Source organism: Tympanuchus pallidicinctus, unplaced genomic scaffold, assembly GCF_026119805.1.
Source record: "Tympanuchus pallidicinctus isolate F22 unplaced genomic scaffold, pur_lepc_1.0 scaffold1, whole genome shotgun sequence".
In the NCBI taxonomy this organism is placed as follows: domain Eukaryota; kingdom Metazoa; phylum Chordata; class Aves; order Galliformes; family Phasianidae; genus Tympanuchus; species Tympanuchus pallidicinctus.
The window spans coordinates 83,092,557-83,112,427 of record NW_026294618.1 but is presented as its reverse complement, the minus strand read 5'-3'; the positions used below and the strand labels follow the sequence as shown (position 1 = coordinate 83,112,427).

Sequence of the window (19,871 nt, the reverse complement as noted above, 5' to 3'; positions counted from 1 at the left end):
CCTGCATGGGAATCTGAGTGCCAGCAACAGAAGTAAGATCATGGTTGGGAGGAATATATGTCCACAATGCCAACATCTGCAGTGTGTGCAGAGGGTGTGCAAGGTCCAGCAGAGAGCAAGCTGGACTAGCTAGTAACTAACTGCTCTGGGAGCCAGAGATGCCTTGAGGATCAAGAATACAGGAACCAAGGGAGTCCTGTGGTCAGCTCTGTGTATGTGTATACACGCATGCAGCAGTGAGGCAGTGAGTACCAGATGTTGGACTGGGGCTGCAGCCTCAGGATGCAGCCCATGGTACTGTGTTTCTAGAGTGCTCTGTGTGCCTCTGGGATCTGTGCAATGTGTGATACATGTATGTGGGATGCACGTGTGCTTCAAGTGTGTGCTTGCTAGGTATATGTAGAATGCCCTGCTGCCGGTTGGACCCAGGCACATGCAGATGCAGTAGCTTCACTTATCTCAGGCCATTGCAACTATTACAGTGTATTTTCCCCAAGCAAGGTGTATTTTTCTGAATTATTACTACTTGCATAGAAATTGTTGGCACTACTCCATACCACAGGTGTGTTCTATAACATACTATATTTCCAAAAGAAAGCTCCATACACAAGTCACTGTTTCAGCACTCCTGTCTTCTTAAATACATTCTTACCTTTCAAAACAAGGAAGTGCAGTGGCTACTATATTAAAGAGCCTCTGAAACTTAGATCAAGACTATTTAACTGGGGACAAAGTAACTTCAGTCACAAACAAAGAGAATCATCTATTTTCCAAAGGAAAGAGCAGATGTATTTGCTGTTCATGAGCAATTGCCTCACCAGGAATCACGACAAACCTCCCTATCCCTTCAGTTATTCACCATCAGAGCCAGGAGCCACAACCCTTAAGAGCTGAGGAGAACTAGACACTAAACAGTGAAGACTCTGCCTGAGGAGTGTGCAGCCTATGTAAACAGGAAAGGAAATGCAGGCAAAGAGAGGCAGAGTGCCTTTCCCTAGGTCATGCTCCAGGTCCTTGACAAAGCCAGAAATAGAGCTCTGGCTTCCTGAGCCCCTCTCCATCCCGGCCCACCTGGCCTCCCCTGTGGTTAGGGCACAGACAGCAAGCTCATGCAGCAGCACTGCTTCACACGTCAACAGAGAACAAATCAGCAGCCAGCTCACAGGAGCTGCATCTGTACTCTTTTCAGGAACAGTGGTTCCAGCAGAAAGAGTTAGGCCAAGAGGTATTACATAGTAATAACTGTATTTCAATAGTCTTTGCTCCCAATTAGTTGTCTATACTTTTCTGGATAGCATTTAAGGGATTTTCTTTTCCTCATGAAATTCATAGTTTCTTCTTCCATGTATGTAGCTATTTCTAATCACTGAACAATAATACCACAGAATTTAGTTTAAAAAAAAAAAAAAGTTTTTCTTAGAAGTCATTCAACATCAACAAAAAACATAGTACAAGAAATCACTCTATTAGACAAACATCAAACCAAATGACATTATCATATCCCCTTGTAGTTACTTCATCCTGAAGTGTGTCTTAGATAAGCAGAAGGAATCATTCTCTACATATTTAGACTGATTATACTTGCAGCCGCCAAAATTAACAAAGAGATCCAAAGTCTATTTATCTACAAGTAAAAATCATCAGGAATCCAGAATCCAGATCCAAATAAGCTCTTCTGGGCTCTTTTCCTATGAGATGCAGGGCAGCAGTTTGTTTTGGTAAGTTACTCCCAGATCAGAACTGTAGGCAATGGAGTCTCATTCAAGGTCAGCATCTGCGTTACACCCAGCAGTATATGTACTTGCTGCTCTCTTACATGTACTGCATATCTGGTGGTGTTAACATAATACAAAGTAGATGGCTTGGTTTCAGTTTTCTTATGTCTACCTCAGAAGAATTTATTGAAGGGGTTGAATCAAAGCCTGAAGAACTTCTAAAGGCAGTTTGCTCTTAAGCCTCTGGGTTTCTTCCTCTTCTAGAACTAGTACACCCAAGCTCAACAAAATTATTGTTTCTCTTCCAGGTTTGAGATTATTATATGTGTGTTATTCAGTGCTCACATTATCTCTCTTGGCAGTAACAACAGGTAACATAAAGCATAACATCTGTGGACTCACAGTGCCTTGGGCTGGCTGTCTCCAGGAAAGGGAGAAGGCTTCCGTCACCCCATCCCTGTTCCTGTCCTCTCTGCATCTCCCCACACACTACACAGAAACTCATCAAAGTGAGTCACTACTTTAAGATGCACTACTTCCACTTGGCTATATCTTGTGATCCTCCAACAAGAATAAATAAATAAAATCAGGCTACACGAGGGCTGAAGAATGAAGGACTGCATGTTTCAATTATGTACATGCAGCCTGGAGAAAACCAAAGTAAATTAATGATGTTACACCTGGGCAGTTAGCTGCACATGCTGGCTATTAGTACAAGGCTGTCAGCCAAGTGCCATTAACCTCCAAGGCAAATAATGATTAAACCATAACACCCAACCTGTCATGTCTCATTGTTTCATTAGCACAGTTCTGGAAAGCCTCTAATAAAGTCAGGGAAACTGTTGCCTCAGAATTAGCAGAGATTACAAGATTTTGCACGTGGATACTGAAGAGAAGAAAAGGAAGTTTATCACAATCATTTGAAGGGCATTAGAGATAACAGCGATAATTTTGCTTCTGATCTAAAGCCCACTGAAGTCAGCAAACAGGCTCCTACTCTTTTCCTCTGAAATAGTGATTATAAATATTCTCCCCCACTCATTTCTTAAATTAAATTAGAAGTTGCTAAGCCCAGAAGAAATCTGTAATGCATGTACCAAAATATTTGCATGGCTGACAAGCTCTGTCTTTGATTCTTCATGAAAGGCATATAATTGCATTTAATGTAATTTATTTGTCATTAAAGAAATAAGCTTTGATCCAAACATCCCAACAGAGATCCAAGAAACTAGAACTCCAGGCCTATTTTAAAAGCATTGTGCATTTAACATTCATTCCTTATCTTATTAGGAAATTTATTCCCTAAGAGATTATAGAAATATAAGAAAGGGAAAAAAAACTGTTATGCTTACATAACCCTATTAATGCCTCAAATTACAGTTGGGCCAGTTCTGTTTGTTTTGTTGTTCTTGGTTTTAAGAAGAGAAATTGTCAAATAAATCAAACCAAAATCTGACAAAGATTATGGTCAACACCACCATCCTAGAAAGCTTAGATAGCACCAAACAATGTACTCCTCCCATGCTTCACTCCGTCCCAGTCCCAAATGCCAGCTAACAAAAAAGAATTCTATGAGGAAAAGTTTTAAAAGCATAATGGAAATACTGTTGTGACAGATTTCAGTGACAGTTTGTCTGCATTCAAATAGCTCTCTGCAGCATGAGCATGGGCAACACAGATCTTGCACTCCTTGTCATAAGGGAAGAACCAGCATATCTGGTTTTATTATTGTTCTGTATTGTTGGGTGAAGGCAGCAGGGGGCAGGACTCATCTGCTTTCTTTATTTCCTTTTTTTGGTTTAATCAAGGCATAAGCAAAACAAACACTTCTGAAGGTGATCAGCTGAGCAACAATAGACAAGTAATCAAACAGCAACATTCTGTAATAGAAATTTTTTTCTTCTCCACTCACATACCAAATGCCTCCAGGAAAATTTCTGTGGGACATTCATCTTCCAGAACCTGGCCCCTGGTGAGGAATTATCCATGCCAAGGCAAGACAAGGGGCAAGGAAAAAAAAAACAAAGCAAATTCTACACTGTGATTGTGAAATAGCTCGGATCATCTTATTTCCTATTACTCATTTAAAATATTTGTTTTAGATAGAGGAAAGTTACTTAGAAGTCATGATTACATTTAAAAAGAAAAAAAAAAACAGCAGTTTGACTTTCAAACTAGTTTTTATCATGTGAAAAAAAAGATCAGTTATTTCAGCGTTTCAGTTATCACAGCACATTCACAGCATCCATAGTGAATGGGATTCTCTCTGCCTCATTAGTCTTGGTAGCTCAGGCAGCCTGCTTCTGACACCAAGTGCTAAGGCTAGCACAAGCATGTACAACAACCCTTCCTAAGATTACTCTTCCAGGGACAGCACAACTTACAGCTCTGAGAATCCTGAAATGCACGACTCGAACCCTTGTGAAGTTCCAGCACCTCTAAGCTCTTCTCAATGTCCCAGATAATGTTATAAATCAGCATCCTTGCTTAAACCTCAAATTCCCTAAAATGTTTGCTGCTGCTTATTATATGAAGTGAAGATGAAGCTAAACAAGTTCATCTTCTCCCTGCCTGTGGCATTAAAATACTTTCATCCATCCTTTTTCAGTGGCATCTTTCCCAAGAAGTCCAAGGCCTATCTGCTGTTAGACAGAAGATTTTCAGCATCTTTGAGAATCACCACTACTCTGCTCTTAATTTCCTCCAGTTCTAATCTACCTTCTCTGATACAGAGCAACTCTTAGCTGCTTCCTTTGTTGTTGGCTCTTGACTATTTTTTCAGTTATTTGAAGCCTCAGTGCAATTGTAACAGTGGAACAAATGGCTCTTCAAGAAAACTAGTAGTGAGGAGAGAACTGGATTTTGTAGTCATCAGTTCTGCCAGGTCTAGCATTCTTTTAAAATAAAAAGAAATTAAGAAATTTATCCCTATAAATCATCTAGTTTTTGATTGAAGGCAAGTCAGGTTTGTTAGCCAATGAATATTTGAAAGAAAATAAAAATACAGTCCTGAAGCAGAATCACTGATATAAATACTTCTGCCTTATTAAATGAGTTTTTTTAAAATACAATGCTATTTTGAATTATTACTCACATGACAATCCTTTTATTCTAGCCAGACTGAAATGGAAATTGTCCTGCTGTAAAGACAAAGCTAGTTTAGAGTTCTTGGGCTATAGAAACAGTTCAGGCACAGTGAATTTATTTCTAGAGTATCCATATTAATTTACCCCTCCCTCACAAATGGTCTCACATAGTTAACAGGTTCCTAAATGCAAAAATCCACTCTGGGAAGCTTGTTTTTCATTTGTTTTTAAGTAACAGCCAGTATGTCTTTGAGCGTGTCCCAAGAGATAAACTTGGGTTTCTTGTCCCCAGATGGAAGGACAGATTTAGCCGCTTCTGCAGGCATTTTCCACTCCTTTCCTTAGATTCATTGTGAGCTCTCCAGGGAGAAGACTACAGAACTAGATGAGGAAATCATGTGTGTAAGGATGTGATGGGGGAAGGGAGATGGAAATATCAGGGTATAAGCTGTACTCCCCTCATTCCATGATGACCACTGGCCAAATCTTATGGGAGAATCAACAGGTTCAGAGCTGCAGTCAGACCAAGCAGTAGCTTAGGAATAACCTTGCGGAACAGTCAAGTCCGGGCAGTGAAATAAAATATAGCTCCAACAGAAGAACCCTGATAAGAAAAGAGTGTCAGCTCCACAGAGTCAGGGTTATGATACTGGGACGGTCTCAAGTTCTTTAAATCCAACCCCAACAGAAAACATTGAAAAAGTTGGAAAGCTTGCTTGTAAGTAGAGAGTGAGGGTCCAAACATTCAGCAGAGTCTTTAGGGAACAGTTGTAGCTGTGATGACATTTTAAAAATCTGTAGACATCCAGCCACAGATGTAGAGATAAAGCATTCATAGCATGCATTCTAATAATTTCTGTTTACACAGCTTAGACAAAAAGTAACTAAAACTAATTCCTTTTTGTGTGGGAATCTGCTCTGGTTTGACTCAAAGGTCATTTTTAAGTCTGTGTTCATTTACTGTGCTAGACAAATATTTGTCAAATATACAGGCTGCTGGTCTCATTTGAAAGATAAAGGTTATGGAGGAGGAGGGGAGGAAAAAAGCAGCCAGCCAGGACAGAACACAAAACTGAATGAACCTTAAGGAAAAGCATCCGTCTGCCAGAACAAGACACTCCTGCTAGCAGATACCGCCACCTTTTGGGGAACAGCTTGAGAGGCTGAGCATAAAAGAGTGCTTCAACTTTCTTGTAAATTTCCAGTCTTTGTTCTGCATTTGCCTGAACATCAGAGTCTGATGAACTCAATCTCAGCTAACTTCCCGCAGAGGAAAAATGATCTTTTATAAGAAGGACCCTGAAAGCTGCTAGTTTGTTGTACTAGCAAAACTCTCAAAAAAGGTGTACTTTTACACTGTAGTCCATTCACTTCTGCTGTTGCAATTAGTTTTTAATCTCTTAGCCACTTTCAACCAAACTTGACAAAGGGAAAAATATCTCAGATAAAATTCCAGTTTTATTTCTGAGAAGACAAGCCACCTTAAAGACCATGCCTCGGGGCGAGCAGAGGAGGAAAGTGTTACACATCTTCCTGGTAGCAACCAGGCAGCCAGTTTGGTCATAGTCATTGCAAATACACTTTCTTATATCAGACCCTCCTGATGCTTTTTTAGCACCAGAATTGTAACAACCAATCTTAAGATATTTATTTCAGGTTAGCTTGAAGTGTCTTAGTAAAGGACACTCATAAACTTCTTGCTATTGGAGTGTCTACAAACTCAATGCCTCTGAATTAAGGATTGAGGCCATAATCATTTTTCTACCCACTACGGGTTCCTGAATATGCTCCTACCACCACAGGAAAACTTCCTCAAACATTTGTAGTATTTATTAAGAGATCTGGGGGAGGGAGGGTTGTTCACTCCACAGCAACAACGCAAGATAACTTGTTTCATTCTTTCAAAGCTAGTCTTGTTGAAGACAGAAGTTCAGAATACCCTTTTTTGGTTGAATCTTTGAAAGGCACCACAGAATTGGTAAGCCAACAAGAATTAATCAGTTAGTATCCTTGTTCTCCTGGATGGGAGCAAGAAGCAGCATTTTCTCCATTGGAATTACTGTAGCAGAACTAACCACAGAAAGCAAGCTGAAGAACACTGTCAGAAATAGGTGACACTCAAAGGCATGGATTTAAAATCCTTCTTCATCTCAGACACCAAAGCACAATCAAGCAGAGCTGATCCCTAGTTTCCAATAGTTCATTAAGAAGCAACAAATAACATGACCCTACACAAGACAAAAAGTAATCTAATCCCCCACAGTTCTCAGTTTGAAGGTAAGTAGGCTCACTCTATGAAGATGTCTCTGAATAGAAGTTATGTCCTTCTGATCTTATTGAGATGTTTACAACACTATTCTGCATTGCCTTTGTATCTTCCATGCGTTGGTTTACTCCTACCGCCAAAGGTATATTTGGCTTGCCCACAAACACAGATGCAAGAATCACTCCTCTGATCTCAGGATAAGTTACAGAATTAAGGGATGGAGGGGAGGTGAGAGAAAACAAAAAAAAAAACAAAAAAAAAAAAAAAAAAAAAAAAAAAAAGGCTCCCTGGGAACATTCCAATAAGAGTTAAAACAGAGAAGCACTTAACCCCACAGAAATATTCAGATGAGTTTTCTCCTAAAAAGAAGAAAGAACAACAAACCAATAAGCTAATCACTGGAATATATCAAAACAGACTTAACAGCAGGATAATGTTTTGTAAATCAGCCATACTGAATTTTCACCACCAGGGCTTCATGTTTTGTTAATGGTAGCAAAACACAAAACAAAATCCTTGACAGTTGAATTAACACTTTCTGTCCAGAGTTAGGCTGGATAACAGGTCTACCAATGTAACTCATCAACGCAGTCAAATCTTAACAAACATCAGAGCATCAATTTAGCCAAAGATAACTTTTTGTCCAAATGTCTTCTTGTTCCTGTCAGATAATTAAGATACTACTTGAAACTTTGAAGTAGATACAATCTTAAATCGTATGTGATCAGTTAGGAGATATAGGATGCTACATACCAAAACAGCAAGATTTCTCATGGTATTAAGGTTGTTGAATGTTAAGACTCCTGAAGAGGAGAAGAAATCATTCCAATCTGGTCTTTTGCCTTCTTGCAATTGCTTTTGCTAAGTTAAAGTACATTTCCTGAAAGATTTTGTCTCTTCTCTAACTCTCCATCAGCTTTCCTTTTATCCAAAAGAGAGAGTGGAAGAAAATGTCACCCAGAAGACAAAAGCCTGCCTTTGGGTGAAAACGGCAGTAGAAGCTTAAAACTATTTTGAAACTTTCTAGTGTTTCTTCTAAAAAGATAACCACTGCTTTAGAAACGATGTATAAGCAAAGATCCACTACAAAGTACAAATGTTTGAAAGAAAAACTGAATGAGAAAGACATCTAAGCACAGTGCAGCAGTCGGTAGGCTCCAAGAGAGGGCAGTCTTTGACTGGTAATGATTCACAGAGGGATTTGTTGTTACACCTGTGTCCTGCCTCATCTCACCGTATGTACCTAAGGAGGGTGGCTTTTAAGTAACGTCATCCAACAAACAAACAAAAAAACAAAAACCGAGTCGAGGTCAACATTACTTGCCTCTTGCAAGCTTGAAAGGGGAGGGAAATATTTCTCGTTTACAGAAAGGGACAGCATTCTGCATAAGGATTTCAGTTAAAGAGAAAGTGTATATTTAGGCACGTACCCTATCTTAAGTAAATAATTAATTCTAGTCAACAGCACTTCCCCTTGCTTCTGAGTTCACCAGCAGGAAGATTGGTGAGAGGCAGAATCTGAGCAATTGCAAGACCAAATACCAGTGCAGGAAGAAAAATGCAATTGATACAGCATTTCCCTGTAAAGACAAAAATCCTGCCAGATTATTTTAAAGTCGCTATCAAACAGCTTTTCTATCCAAGCCCTGCTGCCTGTTTTCACTTTTGAGTAAAGGCTTTACTACTTAAATAAATGGGAGACACGAAACCATAGCAGAACAGAGTCTTCATTGCCTTTCTTCAGACCATCTGGAAAAGCCAACCTGAAATACAGTTTGATACTTCCCTTCTCACCAGTGAGCAGAGGCTTCCAGAAAGAAGCAAAGCTTTGCACTGAATCCCATTGCTTCCAGCCCCTTCATACTTTTAAGTCATCATTTCAATAGCGATACCAGCAGCCTATGCTCCAGCTGATTGATGGTAGTTACAAGGTCCTGGAGAAACCTCATATTTCATATGGTTACCCTCAGCATCCATAAGGCAGTCTGGTTGGAAATAACTCCTATGAAATATTTATCTCTACTTAGACCAATGCTAAGTAAAAGTGCACAAAATAGCACCCAGAGCTCTGGGGAACAAGGGCAGTGGTAAAACATAACAGCAGTCATCTGGGCAGAGGCCCAGTCAGACCTTTAGGAGCACTGGAGGAACAGCTGAAGAAATGAAGAATGACAGAATTACTGTGAGTGTGAATCTACTTTACACCACTTAACAGCATCCTGATTTATACACAATTGTCTTGATAGCACTTTTCTGTCCAGCTGCCCACAACCACACTTTGCCCCCACAAGTCATAGCTGCTGTTGCATTTCAGGTAGCAGAACACATGTTTACTCCGACCACTGGAACTGAAAGAGTTCTGTTCCTTCAACCAGAATGACCCTCAGCATCTCAGAGATGCACCTCATCTCTGCTCATCAGCATCAAAGGCAACTTCATGTGAATGCTTGGGAGAGATAACACTAACCCACACGGGCTTCAGGATTTTCAGATATTTCTGCAATGTGAAGTTAGGTTTAAGACTGAGAATAAAAGCAGCACTGAAGCTTTTGGAACACAACAGTAATAATACAAAGGTAAAGATTTCTTAGCCAGAATGAGAAATTCTTAACTAAGATTTTAAGGCTGTAAAAGAGAGCAAACAAGGGGCCTACCTTCACATTTTACTTGCTGAAGTACTCAGAAAGGAAAGCCCATTCAAATAATAAAAAAAAACCACCCTTCCAGCTTCTACTGCTGGCAAACAGAAAAAAATGGGGACACTCAACTCAAATTAAAGTTGCTACTCAGGGTGAATATCTGAGATTTTTTGTGTCTGTAATGAGACTTGACACCCATAGTATCACAACAGCTACTGTAGTAGTAACATCCAAATAAGCAAGCCAGGACAGCTAACCCATCTACCACTGAGGTTAAAAAATGGTTTTCTCCGCTCTCAGTGAAAATTATCCTCTTTGCTACAGCCTGGTCTGTCTTCCTGGTCAGGTCCCTGGAAGAATGCACCAGTGCGGTTTCTCAGTTTTCTTCACAACAAGGAGCTACAAGTCTCAATAAATCAGTTTTTAAGAAACCAAATAATCATTTCAGTAAGGCCTACCCAAATTGTGCATTTCAATTTGTTTAAAAGGAGGGCAATCCATAAAGTTCTAAGCAACTACAAGTTTCTGAGCTGCAAATGAGAAGGAATTCACAAAGCGTGAAGCTTGTTAGCCTCACTGTAGTATTGCAATCACTGGGTGTTTTGTTTGTTTGTTTTGTTAGTTTTTTAAAGAGAAGCCAAGAATGCAACACTTCTACAAACACTGCATCCCTGGAGATAAGTTAAAATTTAAACATACAGCACAAAACAAAACAAGCCCTTGAACAACTACAGCACAGACAAAAGGGAAATTCAAGAACATTACAGTAGCTTAGACCAAATAGGTCCTGGAAAATACAAATAAAGATATTTAAATGGTCTGGGATTTTAGGGATGAGGCTCCTTTAAAGAGCCCAAACCCACACCTGGGTGTGATTAACTACATCTCAGTTGCAAGCACTCACAATCAGCGCTTACCTACTACTGCTAAGGGTAAGAACAAGCCACACGCATGCTCAATCAACTCCTTTTTACTCTCTAATTTTGTACATATAGGAGTCATTACCATAACTGTAACACAACAGGGAGCCCATCTCACACCACACAATCTACAGAGCAGTTTATAAGCTGAAGGCAACAGGCAGAAGCTTTATCTGTGCTAGACAAAAGTTTAACTGCAAATGGCATCAGAAGTCCTAAAGCCTCTCCATCCCGCCTCTCAAAAGAAAACAACATAAAAAAATACCACCGAAAAGAAGCACGTGCAACATACCTGGAAGCAGGCTGCTCATCACTGCTAGCAAGAGTAGTGGTAACCTTTAAACTTATCTCAGAAGATTCAAAGCAGTAGTGCCCAGTCCAGAGCAACAGCAACTCATAACACCACCAGCAGAAAGGCACCCAGCCCTGCCACAGACAATCCCCCGCTCATTGAAATCAGGTGTGCAGGAGCCCTTTGCTGACGCTGAGTGCCTGGGCAGGGAGCACACAGGTGCTGTCCGCCCACCACCGCAGCTCACTGAAAATAATTCATTTTTCTGCTGTCACGTCTCACTCCCTTCATAACCGATTTGCAAATCGCTCTTCCAAAATTACAGGTCTCTTACCTGAGCAACACATCTTCCAGAATTCCGTAGCTAGAAACAAGTAAAATTAAGAGCACGCCAAACCACCTACAGCACCCCTCCCCTCGTTACAAAGAGCATCAGACCTCTCACCCTTATGTTCTACTGAGGATCTCCAAGGTTTCTTTGTCCCGCGTTGTTGGGGACGGCGGGTAACTCCTCCTCGCCCAGCACTCCCATTGCTCGCATCCTGCCCCTAAGAGCAGCCTTAACGCACCCCGGAGGGGCCGGGCTCGGGCGAGGCTCCTGGCGTCTTTCCCAGCGCCGTGCCTGTCCTGGTGTTGCCATCCCTGTTCTAGGGCTGTCCCAGACCAGCCAGAGTTCGAATGCCCGCTGGGGAGCTGCTCCGTAAACCCCTTCCTCCCTGCCTGCTGAGGCAACGTGAGCAAATGCAGGGCTCTCACAGTTCCTCTGCTCAGTGTCGCCGGTAACGTTCGGTGTAATGTGGTTTTAATTTTGCTCAGCGGAGGCAATGAAAGCGTGTAGTCTTACCGCTGTGTTTCCCTTCTTTCTGCTGAGGGTTATCTGACCTGCTGAACTTTGCCTCGTTGGCATTCAAAGCGGTGGATTGTTTGCAGGCATGATCTTCTCTGCTGCACTCCAAGTCTCCTTTTCCTCTCTTCTTTGCTTTCTGTTGCAATGAATGAAAAAGTTTGAACCACGTTTATTAAGCTTATGTGTATGTAAGAGCTTTGTTTAAGCTTAAAACATAAATCTGAGGTCTGAAAGCACAAATTAACTGAGAGAGACCATGCAAAATTTTTGCAGCACAGCTGACCTTGCAGCCTTCTAAAACACCTCAGCTGTGATCTTTAAAAAAAACTGGCTAGAAAGCCCCCAAATGAGTTTGCTAAATATGAATTGGATTTGCTTATCCAGCAGGGTGATGCCTTCTCTTCTAGGTTTGCATTTTCATTTGATTCAGCCAACTTCATTAGAGGAGAATAAGAAAATTAAATGCTGTGAAGTGTAGTCTTGATTAATATGAGAATCAGCAAATGTTTTGTTTTGTTGAGTTAGCAACACCCAGCTCAGGTATCTATAAAACACCTGTTAGATGCCAAGCACGTAAATATGTATAATATCACGCCATTATTTTTAACCTTTTATTCATTAATTTGGAGCTCTTCACGGGGACCTCCGAAACCATAGACTAGTATTTTTCTACGACCCTTAAGGTTAAAAAAGCTTTCTTTGCCTACTGTGGTGTTCTTGAAACCACATCAGCTGTAAAATTCTGCCTACTTCTAGGCTTAAAATAGCTGAAACCACCAAGTTTCCTGTGGTTTCACATAAAACCATACACTTTGTGATGAGTGCCTACTGTTGTAAAACATGGGCAGGGGCATAGCCAGGCACCTCCCAGAAGCTCAGCCGATATAATTTTTTTCAGTGGCAATCTCTGTCTGTCTCTCATCCATAAGGGAATATGTTTAAAAGTATAGAATGGGTGCTCACAAGGATGACGTATCAGAAAGAGGTCTACCTATTTTTTTCCTTAATTTTATGATCTTAGGCTATGTGTGTGTTTGGAGTTTACACACGTGGTTTGGCAGCTGTCTCTCAAGGCTGCTCAGTATTATCTCACATGTGCAGTAAATAAAATGCAAAAGGCTATTCTTTCTGCCCCCCATGAAATAAGTCAGCATCTCCAAAACCTAGCATCAAGCAAGTATTAAAAATACTACTTCTACACAGACTCTATGTTCCGGATCTTCCAATGGATTCACATTTGTGACAACTTCTGATTGTCTTTTGAGTTAATTCCAAATGCAGTCTGATATCATCTCTCCTGTCTGTTAGAACCCAAAAGTCTCCAACAATGAAAAGAGATATTCCAAGTAACTTGTCTCATTGCAAACCATATTTATATTAAAGATTATCTACAGGAAGCATTTTCAGATCCAGCAGTAAGCAAAGGATGGGTTTCTCTCAGCCATCAGGGTGACGTTCTTAAGATTTCAGTGAGGAAAATACAAATTTTCCTCACTGAAAAATACAGAAAAAGCAGCTTATTTACTGTTCTCACTCCCAGGTCATTTGGAATATAAAGTCTAATTGCTGACTTCCACCGAAATCCTAAAGCAGATGAAGGGACCACTTCTACTAGAAGTAGAGGAACTGTAGCTTACTAAAGCCTTCATTCATTTATTTTTGATTGCTCTAGTTGTCTAAATCTGTGTATGCTGGTGATACCTATAGCAAGCAACCTCACTTTACTTGGTCAAATTTCCTTTTAGGGAGATTGTGTCATAGCACATGTGACTGTGCTCATCGCAGACTTCTCTGGATTTTTGCCTAAATGTCAATTGGACATTCCTTGTAACCCTTCACAGCTTAAGAAATATAGAAGCTGTGGAAGTGCAAGAAGACCCTGTGCTCTACGCTTTTCCTGCACTGTCAGGAAAATACTCAGTCACTAAATGTGGATGTGAAATATGCTTTTCTCTACTGCCTTGATGCAGACAGCCTAAGGCAGTATAAGTCATATAATATGCAGCAGTGGCTTTGTGAAAACATTGCGACAGCAACACCCAAGAAATACAACATTGACTGATGTCAAACTCATCACAGATAGAGACCTCAGTAAGGAAGCCTACAGCCCTTTCATCATTTTAAACCCTGACCTGAGTGTTTGGTTTATTTTTTGTAACCTACCTGATTATCGAGTACCCTTCAGGTTATTGTCCTGTTTACAGCACAGTGCAAAGAGAAGGGAGACTGAGACAAAAACTATTTCAATGAAACAGTCAGGCATGTGTATGAGGATTTGTGGATGAATTATGTTCTAACATCAGTGGAAGATCATGACACTGTAGTTACTTGAACCTGACATACCATATGGTAGGTGACTACTTTTTGTTAGAAATATCAATTTACAATTGTACAATTGAAGTAGCACTGAAAAATCATCTCACTAGACAGAATGCCTTTTTATTGGGGCTATATTTGATACCTTTTCTTATCACTGTGGAGACTTCAGAAATCATGACACCTGAGTTACAAATAAGGTATGTGTTTGCCAGTACTTGCTGGTTTATTGCTGATTGAAGCTGTGTGTAAGTATAGAGAGTGCCACGGCACAGAGGTGAATGTGTCTATCCCAGAAGCAGAGATAGCAATGAACTTATAGCAATATTCAGTTATCCTGAGTACTTTTCCACAACTAATGAATTAGCTCTGAAACTTCTGCACAAAAATACATATACAGGTAGACGGATAAACCCAAGCCACTCTGTTAATCCAAGGAGGAGAGGAAAAAAAATAAAACATGTCCAAAGGAGACTTCTTATTTTATTTGTAAAGACAATGCGATGTCAAATCATGTCATCCATTTCCAGTTTTCTTCAGGAAGTCAGTTAGTTTTGTGTAACTATTTGTTGGTGTGGATAACAAAAAACAGTAAGATCAGGGGCAGAGAAATGAACAATATTCTATCTCTTTTAAGAGCACATTTGTCCTAGATTTTTAATCCTGGAAAATCCCTTTGAGAATGAGAAAGAGCACAATAGCAAAAGAGAACTGGTGATGGTTTTGGAAAAAGTAAAAGACCAGGTCTTTTACTAAGTAAATAATAAATATAAAGGTGAAGCAGTATAAGAAAAACAAAACACTTTGGTTTGGAGGCAGGAGCCGGTCTTGGAGTCCTTGTCTAAACTGTGAAAAGAGAAGATAGACATCATGTTACATGACTGTGTTCCACTCACACCCAATCCACGTGCTTCCCTGAGCACACCTCATCCACTGGCATATTTAGTTCATAAGGAATAATTGTGAGGTTAGGCAGCATGTGAACTGAGACCAAATCAGTTATTTTGTTAAATAACAGAAGTCCCATTCCCTCCTATATCCATAACACAGACTAAGTTTTCTCTCTGAAATAAATGTTAAGTGACCTCACTTACAGAAAGAGTGTGCAAGTACATAGAGTAATTCATGAGAGGTAAGTGCACACTCATGGTAAGACTTTTTGCATCCATCTCTATATTTGTGGAATAACTATAGCCAGTGCTTCTTTGCTGCATGGTCATTTCCAAACATTTACGCAGGCTCATGGGCAAAATTTCAGGCCTTTACTAAAAAGAATCCGATACCTGAGATGTTTAGTCAGATGCATGTAATCTAACCAAGTGTTTTTTTCTGAATTGACACTTGAAAACTTCAAGGATTCTATGGAGCTTACCAGAATGCCATTCTTGCACATGATCTGAGATATGTACAACACAGTGCTATGAATGCTGCATAAAACATCCTTTTATTTTGTCCTGATTTAAAGCACAGAACATGCAAGTGAAGTCAAATATACAAGTACCTCTAAAATATGTGTGATTTAAATTCAGATACTCTGTTTATTCCCTAACTCAATCCAATGACAATTGGAGGCTGATCAGGGAAAGTTCTAAAAACCAGGTTTTCTAGTTGTCCTGTTGGCTAAACTGCCGAGTGGCCTCTTTGGAACTGGGCTGCTGTTGACAACACGCTAAATATTGAACATATGATAACCTCAGCTACTTCTATAAAAAGCAGTCTTGCAAAACTGATTAGTTGTATTGTTTTGATAGATTATTTCATCCATGCATTTACTCATGCATTTCCTATCTGAATCAGCCAAATGTAACTCAGGAAATTGCTCCTACTGTAGAGGCAGGAAACTTCTGCACTGATTAGTATGGCATTCAGATCAAGTCCTCTGTCATTCAAGGGGAAAGAGTAAGAAAAAAACATGTTTGTGGATCCCTACCTCATAACTTAATTTGTGAGTTATCTGTTCTTACATTTTATTGCAGTGAATGTTCTAGGGAGAAGAATCCATCTCCTTGGTACATGTACAAGCTTTAAGGATCATCTTCTGAAGTCTAACTTTAAAAGAAGTCACAGCACTACTCAATACACAAAAGAATAAAATTTTACAAAGTACTTCACACAGGAATTGAATGTTTCGATCTGTACTGGGTTCAACCCTCTCTTTTTCCTACTCACTGCTCTTTTCTCTACCTGTTGATGAATCCGGGCCATTCTCTCTTCATGAAGCCTTTGTTTGTCACTATCCTCATGTTCATATTTCTGTTCAGCCAGCATAAAATTGCACCACGTCCTCTGAAGTTCAATGTCAGCAGCAGTGACCTGCATGTAGCAAAGCTCTTTCTGTTCTTCCACACTGGTGGATACTTCAGACTGCAAAGTACTTGCTCTTCCCATCACATCCAAGTGTGCCATATGACTCCTAGCATCCATGTTCTCAGTTGTATTGTCTGAGATGAAATATGATGTTGGTATGTCTCTCATGGCACCCTGCTAGAAATTGGAGAGTTGTTAAATTCATTTTCAAGCTGATAGAAATGCAAAAGGATTCATCTTAGATTCATCTAAGTCTATCTGAGTATTTGTTCAAGCGATTATTCATGTAATGATTCACTAGTTCTCTAATAACCATCATTTCTCTAATTTCCATCATTTCTAAATTTAATCATTAGATTTTGAAAAGAAATCTTACACTGTTACATCTTACAAATGTTGTCTGACAAAACATGAAAAATCCCCCCGTCAAAATTTTCTGATTTGAACATTTACAGAATTTTCAAAAAATATTTAATTAGGGTCTTTCTGGCCTAAATCAAACACTACAACCTTTTTAACCAAGTAGAAAGATCTCACAACTTGTGAATTTGATATAATGCACAAAAATCTGAGTTACTGGAGTTCTTTTTCTCTCAGAAGAAACTCAAATTTCTCATGATCCACACACTCCTTTGCAGGCTGATCTACACCCTCCACGATTTGTTGTACTTTTACATCTGGAAGAACTCTATTTTCCACATACCATCTTCACTTGTTGCTGCTTCTTGTGCCTCTTGTTAACATTATTCTGGGTTTCCTGTAATGTAAGTTCAATATCTTTCACTAGTTTGTCCATAGCTGTTTGGAATGAATGTCTCAATTCCTCTAGATCGCTGAGTTCTTTCAAATCACCTCACATTTGCTGGTCTTCAGCAAACAGAGATCCTTTCTGAATGTGAGAGACTTCTACTGACATCAGAGTGTCTCCAGGGATGTTCTGGAACAGAATGGGAATACGTATGAAGCAGATCACATGTATCTAACAAAGTGACTCCGAGTTGAATTTAGGAACATACACTTAGGGCATATGTTTAGGGATGATATATAAAAGTGTCAAGAAGCCTAACTTGATTTTTTTTTTGTCTAGAAGTGCATGAAAAATCACTGTATGTAGTGATGCAAATACATCTTCTGGGAATCTCACTAGTCTTTTTAACATTTGTCAGTAATTCCCTTCAAAGTACTACTCAACTTATGGAAAATCATAGAATCACAGAATCATAGGGGTAGGAAGGGACCTCCAGACATCATTGAGTCCAACCCCCCTGCCAAAGCAGGTTCCCTACAGCAGGTCGCATAAGTAGGTGTCCAGGCAGGTCTTGAACATCTCCAGAGAAGGAGACTCCACCACCTCCCTGGGCAGCCTGTTCCAGTGCTCTGTCACCCTCACTGTAAAGAAGTTCTTGCACACATTTGTGCAGAACTTCCTATGCTGCAGTTTCCAGCCGTTTCCCCTTGTCCTGTCTCCACACACTGCTGAAAACAGTCTGGCCTCGCCACTCTGTCCCCCACACCTTAGATATTTGTAGACCTGGATCAGGTCCCCTCTCAGTCTTCTTTTCTTAAGACTAAACAGACCCAGTTCACTCAACCTTTCTTCATAGATGATTCATTTTCTTCAAAATGAAACGTGGCTGAGAAATCTACCCTAATGTAGAGGGATTCTTACAGTTTTCTGCATAGGCAAAATCACAACTTGTAGGGTTACAGCAAGTTGTTAGCTGGAAGACAATACTGTCCTTTTAATTAACTGGAGCTAGGCAGACTAGCATGCAAACTAAGAATTCAGCTTCTTGTTTCCAGTCTCATGGTATTTGCTGCACTTTATAAAATGGATACAAAGCATAAATTTCATATTTGATAAAAGACTAAGCCAAGTAAGGCAATTAATTTGTTACTGAATTTGAGGAAGAGGAGCCAAAGTGGAAGAAAGTAGATGAGCTGAGTATCATGGGAAATTGATTTCCAAAGACAAGCAACAGGTTAACACAAGACAACTACCTTCTCTTCACAGGATTTCTGTATAGAAAACTTGAATCTAGCTGTCCCAGTTTAAAGGACACTACGATTGCAGGAGATCCTGTTCTTGGCTAACTTCATGACAGCCCTGTTGCCATAACAAACTCAGGGGTTCTGTTGGCAAGCTCACACACTGTCACAATCCTTGTTCTAATGTCAAGGCAGCATCCAGACTCTTAAAGGGGACTGGGCATAACTCCTTCTTTGTCACAGTCCATTCTATGTCACTATGTTTTCTTCATTATAAATACATCTCTGTGTCACAGTGAAGCTTTCTGCCAGAATTTGTGGACTCCCAGAATGTTTCTATGCCCGTTCTGACTAGTTCCTTCTGGGAAGCAGGTTTATTGGAACAGGCTGGATGGCACTGCAAAATTCAAGGGGCTGTGTGCTGGTGAGATCCTCAGTCTGCTCCATGAGGTGCTGGGTACAACATGGAATATTTGAAATGTTTCTGCACCAATGTATGCAGCAAGATGAACATACAAGAGGAACTAAAAGCCTTGTCTCAATCCCACAGCTACAACATCACTGCAGGAAGCAAAACCTGGTTGCAAGAGCAGCCATGCATGAGGTTGGGGCTGAGCTGCGTGGAGCTTGCAGCTGGCTGTGACATGGTTGAGAGGCTGTGGGTAAGGATTAAGGAACATGGAAAGAAAGTGGATGTCAATGAGAGAGTCTGCTATAGTCCACGCAGACAGGATGGATTACTCTTTAAGGAATTAAGAGACAACTCTAGAATAGCCATTCTTGTCCTTAATGGGTGTCTTCAAGTATTTTTTCTGGGTAGCACCAGCTGTTGTCTACATATTTTAGAAGGAACAAATAGTATGCTAGAAAAAAAGAAAAAAATTCAGTTTTGTTGAAATATCAGCAAAAATTCCTTGGAGAGTACCATTAAAGATGAAATTCCTTGGAAAGTACCAATAAAGCTGAATCACAGCAGACAGGTAGAAACTGAAACAAAAAATCACTAACCCATATATAGAAATAAAATAATAATAAATTAATAAAAAAAAAAACAACAAGTACAGCTTGCCAAATAATTTTATTATTCACTCTTTTTAAATTTCAGACTGTTTTAAAACTCAACAACAAATAAAGCAAGGAAAAAAAATACAACCAAACACAGGTGTCTCTTTGTTAGGCAGAGAACGCACACATTATTTTAATCAGCTCATCAGCACCACTCTGCAAGGTTATGCACTTACAGCACCTGTTTCCTCTGAACATGAGCTTACAGAATGAGGATATGGAGTCTCACTGCAGCTGGGAGTATGGAGAGGAACAACTGAATTCTGGTTCTTGCTGATGAGGAGGGTGCTGAAACTGGGAACAAAATACAGCTCTCTTTTGGGTCTAAGGAAAATGTAAAATTCCTTGAATGATGAGGTAGTTCCCCTTTATATAATACAAGTTTCTACATCCCAAGGCTAAGCAGGTCCTATGGCTGATGTAATCTGG

General features: G+C 40.0%; 1 long non-coding RNA gene across 2 annotated transcripts in view; it reads right to left on the bottom strand.

The window, feature by feature from the left end:
• The window catches only part of LOC128081837 (uncharacterized), a 41,717-nt gene extending 22,482 nt beyond the window's left edge, over window positions 1-19,235 (bottom strand). Inside the window, exons 1-4 of one of the 2 annotated variants that reach the window (XR_008207423.1) lie at window positions 19,119-19,235; window positions 17,092-17,325; window positions 16,266-16,565; window positions 11,364-14,927 (exon numbers count right to left, since the gene is read on the bottom strand). This is a non-coding gene — a long non-coding RNA (uncharacterized LOC128081837). The remainder of the gene's footprint in view (window positions 1-11,363; window positions 14,928-16,265; window positions 16,566-17,091; window positions 17,326-19,118) is intronic. The other variant, XR_008207424.1, reaches the window with a different exon arrangement.
• Between the last annotated feature and the right edge of the window lie 636 nt (window positions 19,236-19,871).